The sequence below is a fragment of the Oncorhynchus clarkii genome, chromosome 5 (assembly GCF_045791955.1).
Source record: "Oncorhynchus clarkii lewisi isolate Uvic-CL-2024 chromosome 5, UVic_Ocla_1.0, whole genome shotgun sequence".
Lineage (NCBI taxonomy): Eukaryota > Metazoa > Chordata > Actinopteri > Salmoniformes > Salmonidae > Oncorhynchus > Oncorhynchus clarkii.
This window is the reverse complement of record NC_092151.1, coordinates 76,994,010-77,014,694: the sequence shown is the minus strand read 5'-3', so window position 1 is coordinate 77,014,694 and position 20,685 is coordinate 76,994,010. Positions and strand designations below refer to the sequence as shown.

At 45.6% G+C, this 20,685-nt stretch overlaps 1 pseudogene; it reads right to left on the bottom strand.

Annotated features, from left to right (window-relative positions):
• Positions 1-20,685, bottom strand: part of LOC139409761 (KICSTOR complex protein SZT2-like) — a 114,382-nt pseudogene that overhangs the window by 6,292 nt on the left and 87,405 nt on the right.

The following is a 20,685-nucleotide window of genomic DNA, read 5'->3' as shown; positions in this document are numbered from 1 at the left end:
AGAGAGTGCGTGAGAGAGCGCGAGAGAGAGAGTGCGTGAGAGAGCGCGAGAGAGAGTGCGTGAGAGAGCGAGAGAGAGAGCGTGTGAGAGAGCACGAGAGAGAGCGAGCACGAGAGAGAGCGCGAAAGAGAGCGTGAGAGAGCGCGAGAGAGTGCATGAGAGAGCACGAGAGAGAGTGTGTGAGAGAGCGCGAGAGAGAGAGTGCTAGAGTGCTAGAGAGCTAGAGAGAGTGTGCGAGAAAGAGAGAGCATGAGAGAGAGCTAGAGAGAGAGTGCGCGAGAAAGAGAGAGCATGAGAGAGAGATAGAGAGAGAGTGCTAGAGAGCTAGAGAGAGAGTGCTAGAGAGCTAGAGAGAGAGAGTGCGAGAGAGAGAGAGTGCAAGAGAGAGAGAGAGAGTGAGAGAGTGAGAGAGCGCGAGAGAGCACGAGAGAGTGAGAGAGTGAGAGAGCGGGAGAGAGTGCGAGAGAGCACGAGAGAGTGAGAGAGTGAGAGAGCGCTAGAGAGCGCGAGAGAGTGAGAGAGAGAGGCTAGAGAGAATGCGAGAGAGAGCGAGAGAGAGCTAGAGAGAGCTAGAGAGAGCGAGAGAGAGCTAGAGAGAGCTAGAGAGAGCGAGAGAGAGACTTGACTTTGTCTTTCTTTAATTAAACATTCTCATTTCATTAAACCCCCACCCTTAAAATAAAACACCAAAATATATCCTGTACTGCAAACATGTACCATACTCACCTTTCCATCTACCACACAATACAAAAACACACCACACATCATATATAACCAAAAAACTCACCACTTCTACAACCGTATTTCCAAAACATCTTCCCCAGCTATACAGAAACATCTCCACACTTTTTATCATTTTATAGAACTTAAATTCCACCCTAAGGCGCAAAGAGACCATCCCATTAAATAATAGTAAAGGGTCTGTTATCCCCCCACCTTTGACCCTGTTCCTCCTTGTTAGCCAAATAGCCAACATTGCCTGAGCAAACACAAAATTCAACAAAACTCATTAGCCTTCTACTTATTTGAATACCTGTACCCCATTATAAACACCCCAACAGTAAAAAAAAAAAAAACAACCTCTCACACAGACATTACAACAGAGACATTAATGGCATTAACCTGGCACACACAGAAAACACATTAATCACAGAAAGGACACCCCTGCCTGACTCCCGGTTCAACCAGTGCCAACTAGCTGTTAGTGGCCAGGGCTCCATGCAGAACCCTCCACGGGAGGTCCCTTGACCCCTTTGGTACTGGGGGATTGTAGAGCCACCTCCATCTAAAACCCACCATACCCTCTGCCCCACATATCTCCTGCGACTGATGTGCCTAAACTCCTGTTAGGCTCCTAACGTTCCTCACTTTGTGTGAGTTGTAGAGGGCTTTACCCCCCACCCCCAGGCTCAGAGTGTTAAAATCGAACAAGACCTCCAGACCCCCTTGCCAGTCTCCAGTCTCTGCCGTCACCTGCAGTGGCGGAAACATTGGTGGCCCCTCCCCTTTGGCAGCTCAAAAACCCCTCTTACCGGCTCAGACAGTGCCTCCTGGACCTCCTCCAGGAATCTCTCCAGCATCCTAAGAGAAGTTATTCCTGTTTGTTGTGGCAGGACTTCTGGGGGTTTCCACCCTTCCTCTCCCAGCAGTTGGCTTCCATCAGCCGACTGAACCGATCTCAAAGGGATGGCTGGGTTGTGGAAGATCGGCGCCTCCCACACCCACAGCCCAGGCTCCACACCCCCTTCTTGTGAGGGCCCTAGCAGCTGCCAGGCCCTCAGCACTGCAAAGCAAAAATCAGAGAGACCTGTTGTACTCAGCCTCTCCAGCCTCGTGAGGAATAGCTGCCAGTCCAACCCTAATCCGCCAGCTCTCCTCTGCAGGGCGCATGCTGGTTCCCTACAGCCGACATCAGTATGGTACAGCAGTCTTTGCACCGCGTTTAGTCAGAAAGAAGCCACCCTGCTCTCCAGTTCCACCAGGCCCTGTCCTCATTCGTGGACGGTCATGGACAACACTGCCACCCTCAACTAGTGATGGCCCGACCAGAAAAAGTCCACCAGCTTGCGTTGCAGGTCTGCGAGCCAGTCCTGACACCACTGCCTGTGACAGCCCCTCCCAGTTCTTCCTGACCCAACCCTCTCCGAGCCCATGTACACCCCCAAGATTTAAAGACCTTCACAACCCCACTGCAAACCCCCTGGAAGCAGAGGAGCCCTATCCCCCCATGCCCCACATGACAGAGCTTTGCTCTTGCCCCAGTTTACCTTAGCTGATGAAGCTCCCTCGTACACCTTCAGACTAGTCTCTAGCGCCTGCATATCCTGCTCATCACAGAAAAGTAATCTGCATACGCTGACACTGCTATGCCTGTGTCATGACGCTGGCCTGGGGGTAGGTTTATGACAGTCATAAATACCTCTTCCCCCCTTTTTCCTATCTCTACCCTACTGATGTGACATTAGAAAACCCCTTGGTTAACATAGAGATTCTGGGAACATCAGAAGGTGGGAGGAAATTAACTATATTCTGGTAATCCGACCAATTGAACATATGCAGTGGTACTTAATGAATATGATTTCAGTTCGGTTGTCATCTGAGACATTTTCATCAATGATAAGATGACATAAACTCTACAGTGGAAAGTCTACACATCAGAGTTATCGGATTCACATGGAGTTGTTATTCAATTTAAATGTTTGAATATGAAATTATTCATGATGGGATGAAATGTGATTTTGGCTTCTAAAATCTGATTTTGGCTTCTAAAATGTGAGAATTGGGTTTTCATGAGTGAATTAGGCCCGACTCAGTGGCCCTCCCACGTGAAGAGACATAGGTTGTAAACTATGAAACACACCCCTTTTCTCCCTCCACTATATAAGCCCTTGACGAAAATGTAACCTCCTGTTCCAAGTACGTGAGGTCTGCAGCCTCTGAGTTAAAAGGACTAACCTGTCAACTACAGAACTAGGCCAACCTCAGCATGAGCTTTGGTTGTGAATGGTATGAACTTTGAACTCTTATTCACAACAGAAGTGATACCTCCTAGCCGTTGAGTTAGCAACAGTAGCTGCAAATATGGTCTAGGAAAGAACAGACAGAGTATCCCTTCTATCACACAACAACGTTACTACAACATATCCAATTGACCACCAGAGACATTCTTCAAAGGACTCGGTTTGGCAACACGGCCTTCCATCTACCACCAACCTACCGAAGCACAGCTCAGAGTAAATATTTATTGCATTCTCCTTTTCCAAATGGGTGGTAATTTAGAATGCATAAGATACTGTATCTACGATAGCACAGCTTCACCCTTTGCTCCTCAGTCTTCCTGCTCTTTCACTCAAACCCATATCTGTTCCGACCGCTAGGGACGTTTTCCTTTATGACGTAATTTGTAATCAAGGTATGATTCATTCTTTGTATATGTAATTCTGTGTGATTAGTTAGGTATTTAGTAAATAAATAATTAAATCTAATGTATTGCTGAATCAACTTCTTAGCCAGGGTTTGTGAAGATAACCGAGACTGAATTAAGGTGACGATTAATATTGACTGCTATTGATGTAAAATATTACTAGGTCTTTAAGAGTTTATTCGGAAGATTACAGCTCTATAAATATTATTTTGTGGTGCCCCGACTCTCTAGTTAATTACATTTATATGATTGGCTCAATCAGGTAATGTTAATTACGGAGAAAGGATTTTATAGAATAGCATGTCATATCACTTAATCCAGCATAGCCAAAGACACGACACCTGTCACCATACCCTTGCCTGTCCAGCACACTCCAGTCTTCTGCGGAGCAGGCCCCAAAAAAGATCAATGGCTAGTGTATATAACTGCCCCAATAGAGGGCATCCTTGTCGAATGCCGCGTCTCACACAGACTAGCATACTGATCTTCACAAAGGTCAAAAACTTTTCCCCAAACCCAAAAATCACATTAAACAGATACTCATGGTCCACAACAGCCTTCTCTTGATCTAAAGAGACCAGTCCAAAGTTCACATTAGAACCTCTCGACAATTCCAACATGTTCCTGATTAAGAACAAGTTGTCCGTGATTGAGCGTTCCAGTGCACAATACGTTTGGTCCTTATGTACTATCTAGAGGTCGACCGATTATGATTTTTCAACGCCAATACCGATACCGATTATTGGAGGATCAAAAAAGACCGATACCGATTAATCGGCCGATTTTTATTTATTTATTTGTAATTATGACAATTACAACAATACTGAATGAACACTTATTTTAACTTAATATAATACATAAATAAAATCAATTTAGCCTCAAATAAATAATGAAACATGTTCAATTTGGTTTAAATAATGCAAAAACAAAGTGTTGGAGAAGAAAGTAAAAGGGCAATATGTGCCATGTAAGAAAGCTAACTTTTAAGTTCCTTGCTCAGAACATGAGAACATAAGAAAGCTGGTGGTTCCTTTTAACATGAGTCTTCAATATTACCAGGTAAGACGTTTTAGGTTGTTGTTATTATAGGAATTATAGGACTATTTCTCTCTATACCATTTGTATTTCATATACTTTTGACTATTGGATGTTCTTATAGGCACTTTAGTATTGCAGTGTAACAGTATAGCTTCCGTCCCTCTCCTCGCCCCTACCTGGGCTCGAACCAGGAACACATAGACAACAGCCACCCTCGAGGCATCGTTACCCATGCAGCGAAAGGGGAATAACTACTCCAAGTCCAGTTTGAAACGCTATTAGCGCGCGCACCCTGCTAACTAGCTAGCCATTTAAATCAAATCAAAATGATTTAGATAGCCCTTCGTACGTCAGCTGATATCTCAAAGTGCTGTACAGAAACCCAGCATAAAACCCCAAACAGCAAGCAATGCAGGTGTAGAAGCACAGTGGCTAGGAAAAACTCCCCAGAAAGGCTAAAACCTAGGAAGAAACCTAGAGAGGAACCAGGCTATGTAGGGTGGCCAGTCCTCTTCTGGTTGTGCTGGGTGGAGATTATAACAGAACATGGCCAAGATGTTCAAATGTTCATAAATGACCAGCATGGTCAAATAATAATAATCACAGGCATAACAGTTGAAACTGGAGCAGCAGCACGGCCAGGTGGACTGGGGACAGCAAGGAGTCATCATGTCAGGTAGTCCTGAGGCATGGTCCTAGGGCGAGAGAGAGAAAAAAAGAGAGAGAATTAGAGAGGGCATACTTAAATTCAGACAGGACACCGGATAGGACAGGAGAAGTACTCCAGATATAACAAACTGACCCTAGCCCCCCGACACATGAACTACTGCAGCATAAATACTGGAAACTGAGACAGGAGGGGTCAGGAGACACTGTGGCCCCATTTAACATTGGTTACACAAGCCTAATCTCGGGAGTTGATGGGCTTGAAGTCATAAACAGCGCAATGCTTGAAGAGCTGAAGAGCTGCTGGCAAATCGCACGAAAGTGCTGTTTGAATGAATGCTTACGAGCCTGCTGGTGCCTACCATCGCTCAGTCAGACTGCTCTATCAAATCATAGACTTAATTATAACATAATAACACACAGAAATACAAGCCTTAGGTCATTAATATGGTCGAATCCGGAAACTATCATCTCGAAAACAAGACATTTATTCTTTCAGTGAAATACGGAACCATTCCGTATTTTATCTAACAGGTAGCATCCATAAGTCTAAATATTCCTGTTACATTGCACAACCTTCAATGTTATGTCATAATTACCTAAAATTCTGGCAAATTAGGCAGCCCAAACTGTTGCATATACCCTGACTCCGCGTGCAATGAACACAAGAGAAGTGACACAATTTCACCTGGTTAATATTGCCTGCTAACCTGGATTTCTTTTAGCTAAATATGCAGGTATAAAAATATATACTTCTGTATCGATTTTAAGAAAGGCACTGATGTTTATGCTTAGGTACACATTGGAGCAGGGACAGTCCTTTTTTCGCAAATACGCACCGCACCGATTATATGCAACGCAGGACATGCTAGATAAACTAGTAGTATCATCAACCATGTGTAGTTAACTAGTGATTATGATTGATTGATTGTTTTTTATGAGATCAGTTTAATGCTAGATAGCAACTTACCTTGGCTTACTGCATTCGCGTAACAGGCAGGCTCCTCATGGAGTGCAATGAGATGCAGGTGGTTAGAGCATTGGAATAGTTAACTGTAAGGTTGCAAGATTGAATCCCCGAGCTGACAAGGTAAAAATCTGTCGTTCTGCCACTGAACAAGGCAGTTAACCCACCATTCCTAGGCCGTCATTGAAAATAAGAATGTGTTCTTAACTGACTTGCCTAGTTAAATAAAGATTAAATAAAGGTGTAAAAAAATAAAATAATAATATATTTTTTTTTTAATCTGCCAAATCGGTGTCCAAAAATACCAATTTCCGATTGTTATGAAAACTTGAAATCCGCTCTAATTAATCGGCAATTACGAGTAATCGGTCGACCTCTAGTACTATCGAGTCCAGATGGATAAGATTTTGGCAAATATATTGTAGTCCGCACAAAGCTATGCCACAGGCCTCCAGTTCTTAAGTTCACATAAGTCCCCTTTTTTGGGCAGGAGAGTCAGAGCTGCCCGACGGCAGCTCATCGGCAACTTTCCTACCCCGACGCATTCACGCAACACGCAAAAGTAGTCCAGCCCAATTATTCCCCAGAATTTTCTATAAAACTCCGCTGGGAGTCCATCGACCCTCGGTGCATGGCCGGGGGACATCTGGGTTAAGGCTTCTGCCAGTTCATGGGACAACAGAGGAATGTCCCTTTCATGCCGCTGTGCCAGAGAGAGCTTAGGGAGTTCTGCAAACAAGATCTGCGCACATATAGGATCACACATTTCTGCCCTATACAACTCAGTATAAAACTCCACGTTTTGCTCCCGCATCTCCCCCACCACAGAGGTCACCTGCCCATCAGACAGCCATAGACAATGCATACCCTTGGCTTCACTGGCCTGTCTTTCCAAATCAAAGAAGGAGGAGCTGGGAGCATCCATCTCCTTCCGCATGGAGAACCTAGCTCTTACAAGTGCACACTTTGCTTTAAACTGGAAAAAACTGCCCAGGTCCCTACGTAATTCAGCTAAATTAGCCTGGAGGCCTACACTGCCTTGCCCCACCATCTCTACCTCCATCTCACTAATACTACACTCCAGTTCCCCCAATACTCTCCTAGCCTCTGAGGATGAGAGAGCTGTATACTGTTGACAGAAACGCAGAATTTGGACTTTCCCCACATCCCACCATAGACTGAGACTCATACTCCTCTCTTCGCTGCCCCCACCACAAAGTCTGGAGACCTGAGCAAAAAGTTGCATCTTGTAAGAGCTTTACATTAAACTTCCAGTAGGATGCCTGCCGAGGGCCTGGTGAAATAGACAGCCAAGCCATGGTTATGTGATGATCCGAAAACCCCACCAGGAGAAAGGTAGCTCCCAACAGCCTATTGCTCCGATTCCTGGACAGGTAAAAACGATCAAGTCGAGCTGTACTCACCCTAGCCCCAAAAACCTTCACCCATGTATACTGTCTTGTGTTGGGCTCTTTAGTTTTCCAAACATCCACTAGGTCAAACTGATTAATGATGTCCCTTAACACTCCCACTGAATGAGGCTTTCCCCCATTTCTGTCTTTCGTAAAATCCATTGTACAGTTCCAGTCCCCGTCGACCACCAGCATCTCCTCAGGCACTACTTGTGAGAGTTCCTGTCTAAGACACCCAAATAGAAGCCCCCTCTCTCTGCCCGTGTTAGGCGCAAACACATTTATAAAGACAAAACCCATGTTGTTAATTTCTGCTTTTACAACAAGCAGCCTACCCCTACACACCTCTTTTGAGGAGCACATTTTTACAGACAGACCCGGTACAAAAAGGACTGCCACCCCTGCACTAAAATTAGACCCATGGCTCAACACACTTGCCTTGCCTTTCCACCAGAGCCCCCAATCGACTTCATTCACCACATTCCTATGTGTCTCCTGCAGAAACAACACCTGTACTTTTTTTTTTTACATATTCACCCAACACACTCCTCTTTCCCACATCTCTGGCACCATTTATATTAAGCGAGCCTAACCAAAGAGTCTCCATAAGAAGTTGGAGAAAAGCCAGCAAAGAAAGAGACCAATAGCAAAGCTAAATAAAACACAGTGCCATAAAGAAACTATACATCTAAACAGTGTCTGAAGGTAGACCCTTACGCACTGTTGTGACCCACTTCCTCAACCTAAACCATTTCCTGGGTGAGAGGACACCATGCCCCTCATTTTTCATAGCATGTTGTACTGATCTTACAAACATTCCCGGATCAGGAAAAAAAAGCCTCAAGATTAACTTTTTCCCCTTGGTCTCATTCAGGAACTTTGTCAGTTCCCTCAATGTTTACTTTGACCCCTCTGCTTGACTGGCTGTCAGCTCCGGACCTATTGAAGAGGAGTCCGGAGAGGCCTCCTCATCATCCTCTTCCTCAGACTCACTTTCCTCCTCATCGCAATCTCCCATCCTAACCACCTGCCCTTCCTCTCTCGTCAGGGCATCCCCCCAGCACCAGGCAAAGGTTCCTTGGTGCCTTTGACCACACCAGCCTCTCCCCTTCCACCTCCTTTCTTCTCCCCCTTTTTCCTTTTCCGCTTGACACCCTCCTCCTCCCCCCTAGTATCTTACACTTCCCCACTATACTCTCCTCATCCATTAGCATAACCTGACTAGACCCAGCCTCATCTACACCACCATCCATAGCATGACTAGTCCCAGCCTCATCTACACCACCATCTCTAGCCTGACTAGGCCCAGCCTCATCTACACCACCATCCATAGCATGACAAGGCCAAGCCTCAGCTACCCCAATATCTCTGGCATGACTAGGCCCAGCCTCATCTACACCACCATCCCTGGCATGACTAGGCCCAGTGCCTGCTGTCTGCGTCTCATTGCCCCCTGCACGTTGACCTTGATTTCCCCCACTGGAGCTTGTACCCTCACCTTGTCTACGGCCTTTATGTGGGCACGCAAAGCTCTTCTGCCCCAAATCCCCACACTCAAAGCACCGTACACTATCTGTGTTGGCAAATCCTCACCATGCCTCACTTTGAAATGCACAATTAGCTGTTGCTCATTGGTATTCAGAAACATAAATACTTGCCTCCGGAACAAAACAACGTGCTTAACGGCATCTGCCTGAAAACCTGCCGACAGTACACGAAAACCGCTAGCAAACAACTCAGCTCTTTCTGATTTGATCTACCATAATAAACGGAGGAAACTACCACCCTTGTCGAAAGTGTAGAAAGAGCACAAACACACCCCATACAAAATATTCCACTAGCAATTAGCCTACCAACGAAATTAGCTCATTTCATGAACACAGCGACAGCTTTATTCATTCTTGAAGCGGAATGTATAAATTCAGCTCCTACCTGTTCACCGACTGCGAGCATAATGTCCTCCACCTTAACTCCATTCTCAGGAACACACCTGAATCCATGCCGTAACGACAGCATCTCCTCCGTGCTAGGCTGAGAAGCCATTGCGCACACCACACCCCAAACTCTGTCCTCTTCCACCCTAACTTTGAAAAAACCTGTGGATACCGCTAAAACAAATCGTGCATTAACCCTCCACCATAGAAAATAATAATGAAAATAAAAGACCAAAACAAAATCCTGAAAAAAAGTTAGGACAGAGCCCTCCACACCAAACACTCAAACTCCAAAAAACTCCCAGCATGCACTGCAAGAGAGAAAGAGAGAGCGTGCGAGAGAGCAAGAGAGCAGGAGAGAGAGCAGTAGAGAGAGAGCGTGTGCCGCGAGCTCTGTTGGTGTAAAAAAGAGTGAAAGCGAGAGACCCCAGGGCCGTGGGGTGACAGGGATGAAAGCTTGAGTCCATAAATATCAATGAATTGGCGAGGGCACTAGAATCGTGCGCAGCACCCGGCCACACCCTAGTGGACTCAAATGTCAACTGTTTGCTGATGATCTGGTGCTTCTATCCCCAACAAAGGAGGACCTAGATCTTCTACACAGATTCTATCAGACTTGGAGCGTAACAGTGAATCACAGTAAGACAAAAATAATAGTGTTCCTAAAAAGTTACAGTAGGCAGGAGAACAAATTCTATCCAGACATCGTTGCCCTAGAAGACATACATACCTCTATCTAACTCGGCGTAAACGTCAACACCACAGGTAGGACATAGGGCATAGGGCATCACCAATATTTATCTGTTTATGTATCTTCTCCTGCTATTCGTACCACAACTATTTGCACATTGCTAAAACACTGTAAATACAGGGCTTAAAACCAAAGGTGTCATTGTACTCTGATGATTCATGTTCTTTTAAATCCACAATTTGGGTCCCTCCACAATCTCAGAGGATCTAGTTACTTTTTCTAACTTCTCTGCATTACAACCAAATTAATGCAAGTGTACTATATTATGTATTGGATCACAAAACAACTTTTACATTACAGTGTAGTTTAGCAATAAAATGGTCTGGTGTTCATATCCTGAAAGAAAATGATCTCACTAAAATAAATTTTAATAGAAAGTTCACAAAACTAGATATATTGCTACCATGGAAAGGAATAAACCTGTCTTTTTGTTGAAAAATCACCCTGATTATCTCTTTAGTCATATCCCAAATTGGTGTATGGCCTAGCAGTGCATTTGAAAAGTATTCAGACCCATTCATTATTTATACATTTTGTTACGTTACAGCCTTATTCTAAAATTTATTAAATCGTTTTCCCCTCATCAATCTACACAATACCCGATAATGACCAGGCAAAAAAACGGTTTTAGAAATGTTTGCAAATGTGTAAAGAAATACAACTGAAATATCACATTTACATAGGTATTCAGACCCTTTACTCAGTACTTGGTTGAACCACCTTTGGCAGCGATTACAGCCTTGAGTCTTCTTGGGTATGACGCTACAAGCTTGGCACACCTGTATTTGGGGAGTTTCTCCCATTCTTCTCTACAGAACCTCTCAAGCTCTGTCCGGTTGGAGAGGGAGCGTCGCTGCACAGCTATTTTCAGGCCTCTCAATGTTCGATCGGGTTCAAGTCCGGGCTCTGGCTGGGCCACTCAAGGGCATTCAGAAACTTGTCCCAAAGCCAGTCCTGTGGTGTTTTGGATTTGTGCTTAGGGTCGTTGTCCTGATAGAAAGTGAAGCTTCGCCCCAGTCTGAGGTCCTGAGCACTCTGGAGCAGGTTTTCATCAAGGATCTCTCTGTACTTTGCTCCGTTCATCTTCCCCTCGATCCTGACTCGTCTCACAGTCCCTTCCGCTGAAAAACATGCCTTTTGGCAAACCCCAAGCGGGCTGTCATGTGCCTTTTTCTGAGGAGTGGCTTCCGGCTTGCCACTTTACCATAAAAGGCCTGAATGGTGGAGTACTGCAGAGATGGTTGTCCTTCTGGAGGGTTCTCCCATCTCCACAGAGGAACTCCGAGTTCTGTCAGAGTGACCATCGGATTCTTGGTCACCTCCCTGACCAAGGCCCCCCCCCCCCCCCCCCCCCCCCCCCCCCGATTGCTCAGTTCGGGCAGGCAGCCAGCTCTAGGAAGAGTCTTGGTGGTTCCAAACTTCTTCCATTTAAGAATGATGGAGGCCACTGTGTTCTTGGGAACCTTCAACACTGCAGAAATGTTGGGGCACCCTTCCCCAGATCTGTGCCATGACACAATACTGTCTCGGAGCTCTATGGACAATTCCTTCAACCTCATGGCTTCGTTTTTGCTCTGACATCCATGGTCAACTGTGGGACCTTATATAGACATGTAGACATCATGTTCATTCGAGTTGTAGAAACATCTCAAGGATGACCAATGGATACAGGATGCAATTGAGCTCAATTCCGATTATTGTAGCAGAGGGTCTGAGTACTAATGTAAATAAAAATGCTTAAAACCTGTTTTCTCTTTGTCCTTATGGGGCACTGTGTGAAGATTGATGTGGATGTATTTAATCCATTTTAGAATAAGGCTGTAACGTAACAAAATGTGGAAAAAGTGAAGGGGTCTGAATACTTTCTGAATGCACTGTATAAGCAAAAAATATACAATTTTATTTGGAAAGGTAAGTCAGAAAAAATTTGGGGAGCAGAAATTATGAAATATTAAAGCATTAGACCTCTGGCTAAAGGCTTCACTCAAACAAAAGTTAAACTTACTAATTAGCTGGAGAACGAGTTCAGATGTAAGAATGTCTCACCCAATGTTCAAGAATGGCCTTTTTCCCTTCAGATTACAACCTTACAACCTATCACTTTCGGTTATTTGAAAATGAAATAACTAAATGGGTTGAGGTCAGGTGATTGGGGAGGCCAGGTCATCGGATTGCCCTAACACAGCCTGGATGTGTGTTTTGGGACATTGTCCTGTTGAAGAACAAATGATAGTCCCAATAAGCACAAACCAGATAGGATGGTGTATCGCTGAAGAATGCTGTGGCAGCCATGCTGGTTAAGTCTGCCTTGTATTCTAAATAACTGACAGTGTCACCAGCAAAGCACAACCACACCATCACAAATCCTCCTCCATGCTTCACGGTGGGAACCACACATGCAGAGATCATCCATTCACCTACCCTGTGTCTCACAAAGACACAGCGTTTGGATCCAAACATCAATTAGGACTCATCAGAACAAAGGACAGGTTTTCAACGTTCTAATGTACATTGCTCGTGTTTCTTGGCCCAAGCAAGTCTCTTCTTCTGATTGGTGTCCTTTAGTAGTGATGTCTTTGCAGCAATTCAACCATGAAGGCCTGATTCACACAGTCTCCTCAGAACAGTTGATGTTGAGATGTGTATGTTACTTGAACTCTGAGAAGTTTTTATTTGGGCTGCAGAGGTCGTGCAGTTAACTCTAATGAACGTATCCTGCAACAGAGGTAACTCTGGGTCTTCATTTCCTGTGGCGGTCCTCATGACAGCTAGTTTCATCATAGCGCTTGATGGTTTTTGCGACTGCACTTGAAGAAACTTTCAAAGGTCTTGAAATTTTCAGGATTGACTGACCTTCATGTCTTAAAGCAATGATGGACTGTCATTTCTCTTTGCTTATTTGAGCTGTTCTTGCCTTGATATGGGCTTGGTCTTGTACCAGTTAGGGCTATCTTTTCTGTACCAACCCTACCTTGTCACAACACAACTGATTACCTCAAACGCATTATGAAGGAAAGACATTCCACAAATGTACTTTTAACAAGGCACACCTGTTAATTTAAATGCATTCCAGGTGACTACCTCATGAAGCTGGTTGAGAGAATGCCAAGAGTGTGCAACGCTGTCATCAAGGCAAAGGGTGGAGACTTTGAAGAATCTAAAATATATTTGATTTGTTTAACACTTTTTTGGTTACTACATGATTCCATGTTATTTCATAGTTTTGATGTCTTCACTATTATTCTACAATGTAGAAAGTAGTAAAAATAAAGAAAAACCCTGGAATGAGTAGGTGTATCCAAACTTTTGACTGGTTCTGTGTATATACACTATCGTTCAAAGGTTTGGGGTCACTTAGAAATGTCCTTGTTTTTGAAAGAAAAGCACATTTTTTGTAAATTAAAATAACATAAAATGATCAGCAATACAGTGTAGACATTGTTAATGTTATAAATTACTATTGTAGCTGGAAACAGATTTTTAAAGGAATATCTACATAGGTGTACAGAGGCCCATTATCAGCAACCATCACTCTGTGTTCCAATGGCATGTTGTCTTAGCTAATCAAAGTTTATCATTTTAAAAGGCTAGAAAACCCTTTTGCAATTATGTTAGCACAGATGAAACCTGTTGTTCTTATTAAAGAAGCAGTAAAAACTGGCCTTTTTAGACTAGTTGAGTATCTGGAGCATCAGCATTTGTGGGTTCGTTTACAGGCTTTAAATGGCCAGAAATAAAGAACTTTATTCTGAAACTCGTCAGTCTATTCTTGTTCTGAGAAAGGAAGGCTATTCCATGCGAGAAATTGCCAAGAAACTGAAGATTTCGTACAACTTTGTGTACTACTCCCTTCACAGAAGAGCGCAACCTGGCTCTAACCAGAATAGAAAGAGGAGTGAAAGGCCCCAGTGCACAACTGAGCAAGAGGACAAGTACATTAGTGTGTCTAGTTTGAGAAACAGACGCCTCACAAGTCCTCAACTCTAAGCTTTATTAAATAGTACCCGTAAAACACCAGTCTCAACGTCAACAGTGAAGAGGCGACTCCCGGATGCTGGCCTTCAAGGCAGAGTTCCTCTGTGCAGTGTCTGTGTTCTTTTGCCCATCTTAATCTTTTATTTTTATTGGCCAAGTTGAGATATGGCTTTTTCTATGCAACTCTGCCTAGAAGGCCAGCATCCCGGAGTCGCCTCTTCACGGTTGACTTTGAGACTGGTGTTTGACGAAAAATTTCTGACCACAAACTTTTGAACAGTAGTATATATATATATATATATATACAGTATATAAAAAAAATATGGGGGATTGGAAATGATGCAGACAATTACATTGATGGAAGCTATAATCTATCTGCAATATTAAAGCTGATCTACACCCCCCCCCCTCCCCCCAAAAATAAAACACTGCACATGGCTGATATATAACACTTAAAATGTTACCTTTTGAGTGCCATATTTACAGTTACATTTGTATAGTTTTTTTGTTTGTGTTGTTTTGTGTATGTGTTTATTTGTGTTTATTTCACTCCTTTGGCAACATTTTCCCCATGCCAAGAAACCCCCTTTGAAAGAGAGAGAGAGCGAGAGAGAAAGATTCACCTGAAAGGCAAGCTCCATCAATACGATGCCCCCTGGCAGCGCCCTCTGATGGTAGTACGCGGTAATATCCGACCTTGTGCTCTGCGGAGAAAAACAACATTACCTCAAGAGTTGATGATGAAGCGGTGTGTGTTTATATGTGTGTGTGTGTGTGTGTGAATCGAGTGAGTGTTAGAGAGAGAGTATGTTTGTCAGAGAGAGAGGAAGAGAGCGGCAGAGTCAATATATCCCTGTGTGCCTTTTAGCCAGTGTACGTGTGGGAATATCCTCAGCGCTTGCATCAGCACTACTTACCTTAGGGCTGTCCTCGCTCCTGGTTGTGTTATAGGAGAAGGACTGCCTCTCTGACGACAATGAGCTGAACATGGCTGCCCTGGCCCTGGGGATGCTACAGGGAGAGAGGAGAGAGAGAGACAGGCAGGGTTAGGGGTTAAGTAGGGATGGAAAAAAAAACAGAGAGTGTACTGTGTGTGTCTGTTCATCTGTCCATTCGTCCGTTCGTCTGTCCATGTGTTTGTCTGCCAAGTGTCTACTGTGGTTATATCACATGCATGACCAGAGGGATGTGGTTTTTGGGGGCTTGGAGGGGATCACAACACATCTGATGACTAATGGATGAATAGTGCTCATAGTTCTGCTCACAGTCACATAAAGGATCTTAGGAGGGAAACTCAGAGAAAGAGGACATTTGCCCTGAGTTGTATCGTGTTTTCATTGTGTTTTTTTGGGTTGAGAGATCGGGTGAGTTAGATTTGCAATGTATTCATTACCCGTGGTAAATAAACTTGAAACTTGAACTAGTATGGTGTAGAAATATGGGTTACTAGTATAGTTTAGAGAGTTGAGGACCACTGGACTGTCAGTAAGACATACCTGCGCGCTGGGAACTGTGGCCGGACCTGGACCAGGATGAAGCCCATACTCTGGAGGTACTGGACATACTGCTGGAGGAAGGTGTTAGAGATGTCCTGCAACCAGGGCCCCTCTCTCAGCCGGTTAGGCAGTTTGTCAACTGAGTCTGTGCTGTAGCTACGGTCCCTGCAAGTCGCCGTGGAGTCACTGGAGTGATGGCGCTTCTGGAGAGGATGAGGGCAGAGGAGAGTGGGAGTGGAAGTGGAGAGGTGAACTGGGGTGTTTCATTAGACTGTGACTACCTTTGTCTAAATTGGCTAATTATCGAAAACTTTTCAGAGGTTCTGGGTGAAAGACTGTTGGAAGATTGCTGATTGTTCCATCCTGATTCCAGAAATTCTCCTTCCAGGATTTTTCAAAAACTTGGGAAGTTTGGGATGCTTTCCAAGATTTTGCAACTAAGGGCATCTTTCTAAGTAAGAGAGAAGTGAACAACCATTTGAGAAGTTTGAGTTTTATAATTGTTTTGATTTTACTGAACCTTTATTTAACTAGGGAAGTCAGTTAAGAACAAATTCTTATTTACAATGACGTCCTTCCAAAAGGCCTCCTGCGGGGACGGGGGCTGGGATTAAAAATAAAATATAGGACAACACATACATCACGGCAAGAGACACCACAACACTACATAAAGAGAGGCCTAAGACAAGAACATAGCATGGCAGCAACATAACACAACATGATAGTAACACATCATGACAACAACACAACATGGCAGCAGCACAACATGGCACAAACATTATTGGATGCAGACAACAGCACAAAGGTAAGAAGGTAGAGACAACAATACATCACGCGAAGCAGCCACAACTGTCAGTAAGAGCGTCCATGACTGAGTCTTTGGGCTGCAGCTTTGATATGTGCTGAGAGAAGGACAATGTACCGTCTAGCCATACTCCCAAGTACTTGAAAGGGGTGACTCCCTAAAGCTCTAAACCCTCAGAGGTAGTAATCACACCGGTGGGGAGAGGGGCATTCTTCTTACCAAAACACATTACCTTTGTTTTGGAGGTGTTCAGAACAAGGTTAAGGGCAGAGAAAGCTTGTTGGAGACTAAGAAAGCTTTGTTGAGTTAAGTCCCAAGAGAAAGCAGCCATGGTTTCTGTACCTTGACATGTTGAGTTTGGACAATCTGCTCTTCCTGGATCTGCTTCCTGAACACGCGGTCAAAGAGCAGAGGGGTGGCGCAGTAGTGCACTAGTCTGGATGACTGCTTCAGAGTGTCCAAGTCCACTGCCTGTGGAAAGTAAGGAAACATCTCTATTTTGATTTAATGGTCCTTAGAGCCAAATGTGAATTCTTCTAGTTAATGATACCAAAAGTGCCAGTATGTAAATACACATACCCACTCACCCACACACACACACCCACCCACCGAGAATCAATGACCAGTTTCCTAATCCCACAATCAAACCGTCTACTAAACACTACAGACAGGGCATACTACAGAGTAATAGGACTGATTCAATGTTATGGCTCATCTCATCCGGGCTTTAATCTGTTGCTCTCTTATAAAATCATTCTTATTGACACATCTATCATCTATCATTCCTGTGCAACCTGGAGATAGACAGGCATGGAGATGTAGATAGAACTGTGTGTGTTAGACGAGGGAGTGGGAGACAGAACACAACACTCTGCTGTGCTGATGTGATCTCCTCTCATTTCTAATCCATCACAAGTCAGAGATAAAGTCAAGGATCCACAGGAGGGCTGATCAAGGGCCATAATGCTTGGGGACCTGAGGGGCCAGTAAAGGGAGAGGGGTCCCCCACTGTGGAGGGGCCAAGTCAGGCAGCCATACAGTCATCTGACTAATGGATAAGCCTCCTCTGGTGAGTGGTGACATACTGAGAGAGGGATAACACAAGTGGAGGACAGACGATATCATCATTCGCCACTAGCTCATTAGACTAAGTCTGAGTGGGACTGACTAGTGTGTAAGTAACTTATGAGGCCTGCTGGTGGTGTTCTCCTGACTGTCTCTACCAGGGCTATTCAACACTGACACTACGAGGTCCGTAGCCTGCTGGTGGTGTTCTCCTGACTGTCTATACCAGGGCTATTCAACACTGACACTACGAGGTCCGTAGCCTGCTGGTGGTGTTCTCCTGACTGTCTATACCAGGGCTATTCAACACTGACACTATGAGGTCCGTAGCCTGCTGGTGGTGTTTTCCTGACTGTCTCTACCAAGGCTATTCAACACTGACACTACGAGGTCCGTAGCCTGCTGGTGGTGTTCTCCTGACTGTCTATACCAGGGCTATTCAACACTGACACTACGAGGTCTGTAGCCTGCTGGTGGTGTTCTCCTGACTGTTCTCCTGACTGTCTCTACCAGGGCTATTCAACACTGACACTACGAGGTCCGTAGCCTGCTGGTGGTGTTCTCCTGACTGTCTATACCAGGGCTATTCAACACTGACACTACGAGGTCCGTAGCCTGCTGGTGGTGTTTTCCTGACTGTCACCACAAGGGCTATTCAACACTGACACTACGAGGTCCGTAGCCTGCTGGTGGTGTTCTCCTGACTGTCTCTACCAGGGCTATTCAACACTGACACTACGAGGTCCGTAGCCTGCTGGTGGTGTTCTCCTGACTGTCTCTACCAGGGCTATTCAACACTGACACTACGAGGTCCGTAGCCTGCTGGTGGTGTTTTCCTGACTGTCTATACCAGGGCTATTCAACACTGACACTACGAGGTCCGTAGCCTGCTGGTGGTGTTCTCCCTCGACTGTCTCTACCAGGGCTATTCAACACTGACACTACGAGGTCCGTAGCCTGCTGGTGGTGTTCTCCTGACTGTCTCTACCAGGGCTATTCAACAATGACACTAAGAGGTCCGTAGCCTGCTGGTGGTGTTCTCCCTCGACTGTCTCTACCAGGGCTATTCAACACTGACACTACGAGGTCCGTAGCCTGCTGGTGGTGTTTTCCTGAATGTCTCTACCAGGGCTATTCAACACTGACACTACGAGGTCTGTAGCCTGCTGGTGGTGTTTTTCTGACTGTCTCTACCATGGCTATTCAACACTGACACTACGAGGTCCGTAGCCTGCTGGTGGTGTTCTCCTGACTGTCTATACCAGGGCTATTCAACACTGACACTACGAGGTCCGTAGCCTACTGGTGGTGTTCTCCTGACTGTCTACACCAGGGCTATTCAACACTGACACTACGAGGTCCGTAGCCTGCTGGTGGTGTTCTCCTGACTGTCTCTACCAGGGCTATTCAACACTGACACTACGAGGTCCGTAGCCTGCTGGTGGTGTTCTCCTGACTGTCTATACCAGGGCTATTCAACACTGACACTACGAGGTCCGTAGCCTGCTGGTGGTGTTCTCCCTCGACTGTCTCTACCAGGGCTATTCAACACTGACACTACGAGGTCCGTAGCCTGCTGGTGGTGTTCTCCTGACTGTCTATACCAGGGCTATTCAACACTGACACTACGAGGTCCGTAGCCTGCTGGTGGTGTTTTCCTGACTGTCACCACAAGGGCTATTCAACACTGACACTACGAGGTCCGTAGCCTGCTGGTGGTGTTCTCCTGACTGTCTCTACCAGGGCTATTCAACACTGACACTACGAGGTCCGTAGCCTGCTGGTGGTGTTCTCCTGACTGTCTCTACCAGGGCTATTCAACACTGACACTACGAGGTCCGTAGCCTGCTGGTGGTGTTTTCCTGACTGTCTATACCAGGGCTATTCAACACTGACACTACGAGGTCCGTAGCCTGCTGGTGGTGTTCTCCCTCGACTGTCTCTACCAGGGCTATTCAACACTGACACTACGAGGTCCGTAGCCTGCTGGTGGTGTTCTCCTGACTGTCTCTACCAGGGCTATTCAACAATGACACTAAGAGGTCCGTAGCCTGCTGGTGGTGTTCTCCCTCGACTGTCTCTACCAGGGCTATTCAACACTGACACTACGAGGTCCGTAGCCTGCTGGTGGTGTTTTCCTGAATGTCTCTACCAGGGCTATTCAACACTGACACTACGAGGTCTGTAGCCTGCTGGTGGTGTTTTTCTGACTGTCTCTACCATGGCTATTCAACACTGACACTACGAGGTCCGTAGCCTGCTGGTGGTGTTCTCCTGACTGTCTATACCAGGGCTATTCAACACTGACACTACGAGGTCCGTAGCCTACTGGTGGTGTTCTCCTGACTGTCTACACCAGGGCTATTCAACACTGACACTACGAGGTCCGTAGCCTGCTGGTGGTGTTCTCCTGACTGTCTCTACCAGGGCTATTCAACACTGACACTACGAGGTCCGTAGCCTGCTGGTGGTGTTCTCCTGACTGTCTATACCAGGGCTATTCAACACTGACACTACGAGGTCCGTAGCCTGCTGGTGGTGTTCTCCCTCGACTGTCTCTACCAGGGCTATTCAACACTGACACTACGAGGTCCGTAGCCTGCTGGTGGTGTTCTCCTGACTTTCTCTACCAGGGCTATTCAACACTGACACTACGAGGTCCGTAGCCTGCTGGTGGTGTTCTCCTGACTGTCTATACCAGGGCTATTCAACACTGACACTACGAGGTCCGTAGCCTGCTGGTGGTGTTCTCCCTCGACTGCCTCTACCAGGGCTATTCAACACTGACACTACGAGGTCCGTAGCCTGCTGGTGGTGTTCTCCTGACTGTCTCTACCAGGGCTATTCAACACTGACACTACGAGGTCCGTAGCCTGCTGGTGGTGTTCTCCTGACTGTCTCTACCAGGGCTATTCAACACTGACACTACGAGGTCTGTAGCCTGCTGGTGGTGTTTTCCTGACTGTCTATACCAGGGCTATTCAACACTGACACTACGAGGTCCGTAGCCTGCTGGTGGTGTTCTCCTGACTGTCTCTACCAGGGCTATTCAACACTGACACTACGAGGTCCGTAGCCTGCTGGTGGTGTTCTCCCTCGACTGTCTCTACCAGGGCTATTCAACACTGACACTACGAGGTCCGTAGCCTACT